General features: G+C 43.2%; 1 long non-coding RNA gene across 1 annotated transcript; it reads left to right on the top strand.

Annotated features, from left to right (window-relative positions):
- Positions 1-2879: 2879 nt before the first annotated feature.
- LOC117613132 lies at positions 2880-3447 on the top strand. Its single transcript, XR_004583667.1, has 2 exons — positions 2880-3083; positions 3192-3447. It is a non-coding gene; the product is annotated as an uncharacterized LOC117613132 (long non-coding RNA).
- Positions 3448-7749: the final 4302 nt, after the last annotated feature.

Raw genomic sequence — 7749 nt, 5'->3', positions numbered from 1 at the left:
AATGCACATTTGCTGGGGTTGAGCCTCATTTTGCACTACTTCAAGATGGTGAACATGGCAGAGAGGTTAGGGATGTGTTTGTCAGCTGTGCGACTCTTCACTAGCATGTCATTGACATATACTTTCATGGTATTGCCAATCAGTGGGGCGAAGAGGTGGTTCACCAGACGCTAATAAGTAGCCCCGACATTTTTTAGGCCAAAGGGCATCACCTTATAGCAGTAGAGGCCGTGGTCCGTAATAAAAGAGTGTGGGCTTGACCTTCGGGGTGCATGAAGATCTGGTTGTAACCTGAATAAGCATCCATGAAGCTAAGGAAGGCGTGGCCAACTGTGGCGTTGACTAGTTGGTCAATGCGGGGTAGAGGGAAGCTGTCCTTCGGGCAGGCCTGATTAAGGTTGGTGTAATCGACACTCATGCGCCAGCCCTTTCTTGGTTTACGGACCATCACGACATTGGCCAGCCATGTAGGATAGTCAACCTCCCTGATGAATCCGATACTACTCAATCGATCCACCTCCGCCCTCATGGCCTCATAGCGCTCAGGATCATAAGCGCGGCGCTTCTGGCGGACTGGTCGGACGGCAAGATTGACGCTAAGCCTATGGGATATGATGTCTGGTGATATGCCAAGCATGTCATTGTAGGACCATGCGAAGACTTCGGAGTTGAGGCGGAGGAAGGCAACCAGGTCAGAGCGAAGCTCTGGCGAGATGGAGGTGCCAATCCGAACTTGTCGATCCGGGATGTCGTCATGAAGGGTAACCAGCTCTAGGTCTTCCACAGGTTCGGCCTGCTGTGTGATAGACTCCTCTCTTGGGTCCTTGGGTGATTCTGTGCCAGCTTGAGAAGGGGAGGGAGCCTTGGTTACTGCGAGGGCTTCATTCCTATGTTGGCGATTGGTGGATTTGACGGCTGAAGCATAGCAGCTACGGGCGCCTAGTTAGTCGCCTCGCACCGTGCCTGTGCCATTAGGTGCAGGGAACTTCAACAGCAGCATATGCGTGGAAATAAAAGCCCTTATTTGGGCCAAGGCTGGACGGCCGAGGATGACGTTGTAGGCTATGGGACAATCAACGATGAGGAAGGGGGTAGTGATAGTTGTCCCCTGGGGTGCGGCCCCAATTGACATGGGCTGGACCACATCACCCGAGAAGCTCACAAGGGGTGTGATGCTTTGATCTAGTAGGTGGGACGGGACCTGAAGTTCATTGAAGGCGTCAGCAAACATCACACTGACCGAGCTGCTAGTGTCCACCAAGATACGCCCAACGTCGAAGTTAGAAATGTCAGCACGGATAATGAGTGGATCATTATGGGGGAGTATAACACCACGCTCCTTCTCCTCGCAGAAGGTAATGGGGGCCCAGTCAGACTTTTGGGGTCTTCGGCAAGGGTCCCTGCTCGGTGCTGAAGACCTGGTGCGCATAGGTGGAGCGGACATAATGTTTGATGGAGTTGTCGGAGGTGCCAGCCAGGGTAGGACCTCCACTGATGGTGGAGATCATGTTGATCTGTCGTTGGTGAGGGTTAGGCAGGGGTGGTATGTTGCGTACATAGTTGTCCAGCTTTTCCTCACGAATGAGCCCTTCAATTATATTGCGCAACGCAACACAAGATTCGGTGTCATGGCCGCTGAATTGATGAAAGCGGCAGAAGACCCCCGTGTTTGGCATAGGCTTGCTGGATGGTCTCCGAGGGGGTGGCTTGGGGATGATGGGGGCTTCACGCATCAGGACGTTCTCATACACTACAAAAAAAAAGGGTCATTACCGACCAACCTTTTTCGAGGGTCCTGAAATTTCCTCGGTAAAAGTGTTTTTTCAGACCAAAAAATGGTGTCCGTTGGAAATATGTCATGGGGCTGAAATTTGTTTCCGAAAAAAAAATACCCTCGGAAAAAGTCTCTATGGTCGTCAGAAATGTAATTTATTTGGCGGGAAGACTTAGCACTAACTTTATTAACGACAAAAAGTATGTTTGTCGGAAATATGATGATTATTTCCAAGGGGTTTCTCATTCCTCGGAATTGTTTGACTATTGCCGAGGAGAAATATGTCCTCTCGGAAATGCCGTTATATTTATAACCAAATTCATACTCGATGGTAATAGTTGTGCTTTTTTCCGAGGGCATATTCACTTTTGTCGGAAATCACAACCTATTTCCGAGGGCAACATATGGTCGTCGGTAATAAATTTTCTATGAGACATATCAGCAGAGAATTTGTCACTTTTTGTTTCAGATTTCATTTGGGTAGCAGAGAAAATGCATATTTGTCAATTGTGCATTTTACTTGAGACATATCAGCGTCATGGTCAAAGGGTGGACTTGGATTCCTGATAATTTGTATTCGTGCCCTGTGGGTTGAGCTGTTTGTGGACTAAATCTTCCGTTCTTGCTGACAAACCTGATGCCTTATTGTTTGAGACTACTACGCCTCCGCTTCAGGTACCTCCATTTTTTCGGGCTCCTACTGTCATTTTTGTTGTTGAAGATTTCAGCTATAAGGGTTTTTCCACAAGTTGCAAATATACAGATCTTGTGTCTCCTATTTGATTACATTTGTTTATTTATTTATTTCTAATTCATCAGGGTTAGCTAGTTTTGGTTCAGATCATGAGAAAATTTTCCCCTTTAGGAAGTTGCCTCTTTGAGGCATATTATCAAACATTATGGGGGCAACTCTTAATGAACAAACCAGCAATCAACTATGATGAGGTATACTTCACTGAGCCTTTCTGGTATTCCAGATTTATTAAGATCTTTGCCTTGACAATTATTTATTCTATGCATACTTGGATTGATTGTTAATGGTCTATTTATGTCAATTGCCTGTGGGTCAATCCATGTTCCCATGTTACCTCTTCAGTTTCATGGATATCTTGTATTTGCCCTGAGTTTTTTTTTTTCCTTAAAATAGCTTTTACTGGTGGTTGACTTGATTTCCACGGTTAGATGATCACCTTTGTTTTTTACACAGGTTAGAGCATACTTACAGCATCAATGGAAGCAGATTCTATCTGGAAGGGTGTCTCTTCAGGATTTTGTATCTGCAAAGGAGGTTCGCCTAGGCACCTACCGTGTGTGTATCTATTTTTCTGTTCTTATTTCATTACTGTCTGTCATGTATTGTCTTCTTACTTGATATATTTGATTTTACACATTGACTAAAACTTTGTTTTGGAAACAGAACTAGCTCTGTTCTTGTTTTGGCAGGATAAACAAACAATGTTATTGTTAATGGGAAATAGCAGCAGCCCATCATTAGCGAAGATTCAAAGGAAGCTATGAAGCATGCATTCGAACTCTTTAATGTTCGATTGGAAGTAGACTTTGGGACTAGTGATATAGGACATAGCTTAGGATTGTAATGAATATTTGTAATTTATTACATTTGTCTTTTGTTAATGATGATATATACTATTCTTCGAACAACAATTTTTCAATTGAAATATTATTTAGATTTTTTGACAAAATATTTGTACGTTTAATGCTTATAAATGTAGTTGGAAAAACATTTTTTCAACAAACTTCCATGTCGAAAAAGCACAATTCCAACAAATTATATTTATCACAAATAGTAATCTAGGGTCGGAAATACTTTTTTCGACAAATAGTCATTGGTCGAAAAAATAGTATGGCAAGAACAAAAGATCTTGATCAAAAATTATTTCGAACAGGTGAGCAAGTATTTGCGACCACATTTATTGTTGGAAATGAATTTGTATGGTTGTTTTGAAAATCTATTTCCGATAAAAATATAAGCAATATCGACGAAATATGGGTGTCGAAAATACATTATTTCCGACGAAATGGTCGGAAAAAAAGTATTTGCAACCGTCGTTTTACCGACGACTTCCGATGAACTTTTGCCGTCGAAAAAGTGAATTTTCGACAGCAAAAGGCTTTTTGTGACCACAAAATACCCTCGCTAAAGGCATTCTATTTTGTAGTGATAGGTGGTGTTCAGGGTAGTAAAAACCTCGAACCTGGGTCTGGGTGTGAAGGGAAGTGGGGCCAGATCACCAGTCTTGGGAGGGTTGCCTCCGCTAGAGTGGTGGTGGTTGCCATGTCTGCCACGTTTGTTATTGCTGAAGGGATACTGGTAGCTATCCTTCCGTTTTGGTTGTTGGTTACCCTAGGTACTTGGGCCAGGGGTAGAATGCTGAGGTGGGGCTGAAGCGGGTACTGAATCAGGTGGAGGATCTGCGAAAGTGTTGCGGGCCAGGCTGGTTGGGCCACGCTTGGAATTGAAGTATTCAGCCTTAGGATGGATCGCTGTCTGTTTCATTAGCTCTGTATATGTGTTCCAACTGTTGCTATAAACCAGATAGCGGAAGTTGGACTCGCGGAGGCCGCTCTTAAAAGCGCCGAAGGCAGCGTGATCGTCAGTATCCGGGCAGCAGGAGTATGCGTGACAAAATATATTTGGCTTGAATTAATATTTCATTAATAACATAGAAATATATACACAAGTTTTCCTAGTACAATAAGGAATCCTACAATCTAGGAATTCCATCTAAGGGAAGGATTGGAGATACGAATCAATAACGAATTTCTTTCCTATCTAAAATACATTTATTTTCTAACACTCCCCCTCAAGTTGGAGAGTGAATGTCAAGAACGGCCAACTTGCATAACATAGCTGAAAACTTCTCCTTGCCCAAAGGTTTCATAAATGTATCAGCTAGTTGTTGCGAAGAATTCAAGTATTTTGTCACGAATAAAATGACAATCCATCTCAATATGTCACGTTCTCTCATGGAAGACTGGATTTGCTGCAATATGCAATGCCGCTTGATTATCACAATGCATATGAGATGCTCCCGAAGATGGCAAGTGCAAATCTTGCAACAGAAAATGTAACCAAGTAACCTCATAACAAGTGCTAGCCATGGCCCTATATTCGGCTTCTGCAGACAACAATAAAATAGTCCGTTGTCTCTTTGTTCGCCAGGAAATCAATGAATTACCAAGAATACACAATATCCAGTAGTTGAAAGGCAGGTTATGGGACAACCAGCCTAATCCGAATCACAATAAGCAATTAAATCTAACTTGTTATCAGACTGGAAAAGCAAACCTTGACCCGTAGTAGACTTGAGATATCGAACAAACCAAAGAGCGGCATCCATGTGAGGTAATCATGGCTGGTGCAAGAAACAGCTTAGGACATGTACCGAATAGGTGATGTCTGGTCGGGTAATAGTTAGATAAAGCAGTCATCCCACCAATTGTCTGTATTTTTCAGGATCTTTGAGTAGTTCACCTTTGTCAGAAAGCTTGGCTTCCTCCATTGGAAAGTTAATTGGTCGGGCACATAAGAACCCATAATCTTTGAGTATCTCAAGTGCATATTTTCTTTGTGAAACATAAATGCCTTTCTTGGATCAGGAGACTCCAATACCCAAAAAATATTTCAAATCGCCTAAGTCTTTGATATGGAAGCGGGTGTGTAAAAAACTTTTGAGAGAATTAATGGCATCAATATCATTTACTGTAATCAGAATATCATCAACATAAATTAATAATGTTGTAAAAGACTTGCGGGCTTTGACTGGATAAAACTACCAGCAAGGATGACTTCAGTAAACTTGGCAAACCACTGTCGAGAAGCTTATTTGAGTCTATAAAGAGATTTGTGGGGGCGACACACGAGATTCTCCCCCTGTCGCAGAAGACCAGGAGGAGGAGACATATAGATTTCCTCATGTAAATCACCATGGAGAAAGGCATTATGAACTTCAAGTTGATGGATAAACCAGTACTGACTGGTGGCGACAGCCAAAAGACAACGAACTGTGATCATCTTGGCAGTTAGAGAAAAAGTTTCATGATAATCCAGGCCCTCTGTTTGAATAAAACCTTTGGCAACAAGGCGGGCTTTTTAGCACTTGACAGAACCATCAGCACAGTGTTTGATCTTGTACACCCACTTGCAATCAATGGGAAATTTGCCAGGAGGCAAAGGAGTAAGGGTTCAAGTGTGATTATCAGCAAGAGCAGCAAGTTCTGAGTCCATGGCCTCATGCTAGCGAGGATCGCTGTTGGCTTCTGCAAAAGAGGAAGGTTCTACACTTCGACTGATGGAGTTAACATAAGAAAGATGTTTGTAAGAGTACCTGTGGGAACCTAATTAAATCAAACCCTGGGTCAAATAATTCCTTCCATGTGGGGATTATTTGACCTAATTGGGAATTAATCAACCTAATTGGGAGTTACTCAATTTAATTGGGAATTACCCAATTAAATTGAACGTTACCTAATTAGGTTGAGAATTGATTTGGTTAATTACCACGATTCCCAATTAAATGAGGAGTTACCTAATTGAATCAGGATTTGATTTGCTACCTACCACAATTAGGGATTTGATTTACCCTAATTAATCAAATCAATTCCAAAAAGGGGAGGAATAATTCCCTTCCATCTACGGAATTATTCCTCTGAAACCCTAGCCTCCGAAACTACTATAAAAGCATAGCCACACATAAGGGTTGAGGTACGTGAGAATTGCTACTAAAACTCTGCAGAAAATTCCTCTCAAACCCTAGCGACCTCTTTTCTCCCTCTCTTTTACATAAGGCTCCGGCGGCCCGATTTATATTATAAACACATCTCGTACCCTATTTTAGCTATCGTTTCTTTACGGATCGATTGAACTGACTTAGGCATCGGAGGGCCTGTGGCCAACACTCCTCGGGTGTGGTCCTCTTATTTGTTCTATTTTGCAGGGAGAAAGAGGCGGCTAGGAAGAAAGGGGAATATTCCGAACCGATTATTCTCGTGGGGAAATTTGCTCCCACAGTACCGATGGTAAGAAATAAAATTACAAAGGGGAAAACGAGTACCTGGTGGTGGACCAGTTGGCAAAGAAGAGGAATGATGTGGGGGCAGAATCACTTGTGAGCAAACGAAGTCCTTGAGGCGTGTGGAGGGTTGCTTGGGACGCGAGGAGATATGGGGGGGTTGAGATGTGTCAGGTGCAGGCTAGGGAGGGGGTGCATCAGCAGGAAGTGGTGCTTGGATGCTGGCAGAAGGAGTTGGGTCCTTGGGAAAAGGGAGATCAAGAGCGGGTTGATTGAGGAGGTCTAAGCCTGGGGTAGGGCTGGTGGCGGATGGAGAAGAAGGAGAAGGGTCGTAGAACAAAGGGAATGGTTCCGAGCCAGTGAAGGGCAATAAGGGCAAGAAGGGTCCGATGGTATGTGGTGGTGTGGGTGTGTCGGGATTGAAGAAAGGGAATTTGTCTTCCAGGAAGAGAACGTCGTGACTAGTGAAAATTTTATGGGTTTCATGGTCATAGAGTCTGTAAGCTTTCTGGCCAATAGGATAGCCAATAAAAACGGATTTGTGGGCCCGAGAAGCGAATTTGGAGCTTCGGTGAACAGAGGCAAGGCAACCAAAAACTTTCATATGGTGGTAATAGGGTGCTTTGCGGTAAAGAATGTCAAAAGGGGTTTTGTTGTTAAGGAGAGGTGTAGGGAAGCGATTAATGAGGTAAGCGGCAGTAAGAACACATTCCCCCTAAAATTTTATGGGCAAATTAGATTGAAAACGAAGGGCTCGTACAGTTTCAAGGAGATGGTGGTGTTTGTGTTCGACAACTCCATTTTGTTGGGGTGTGTAAACGCAAGAGTGTTGATATATTATCCCATGGTAAAAAAAGAAATTGCGCATGGAGAAAAATTCTCCCCCATTGTCAACACGGATTTGTTGAACTTTGAGATGAAATTGTGTGTCAACATAGGCAA

Source organism: Prunus dulcis, unplaced genomic scaffold (assembly GCF_902201215.1).
Source record: "Prunus dulcis unplaced genomic scaffold, ALMONDv2, whole genome shotgun sequence".
Lineage (NCBI taxonomy): Eukaryota > Viridiplantae > Streptophyta > Magnoliopsida > Rosales > Rosaceae > Prunus > Prunus dulcis.
This window is presented reverse-complemented; position numbering and strand designations above follow the sequence as displayed.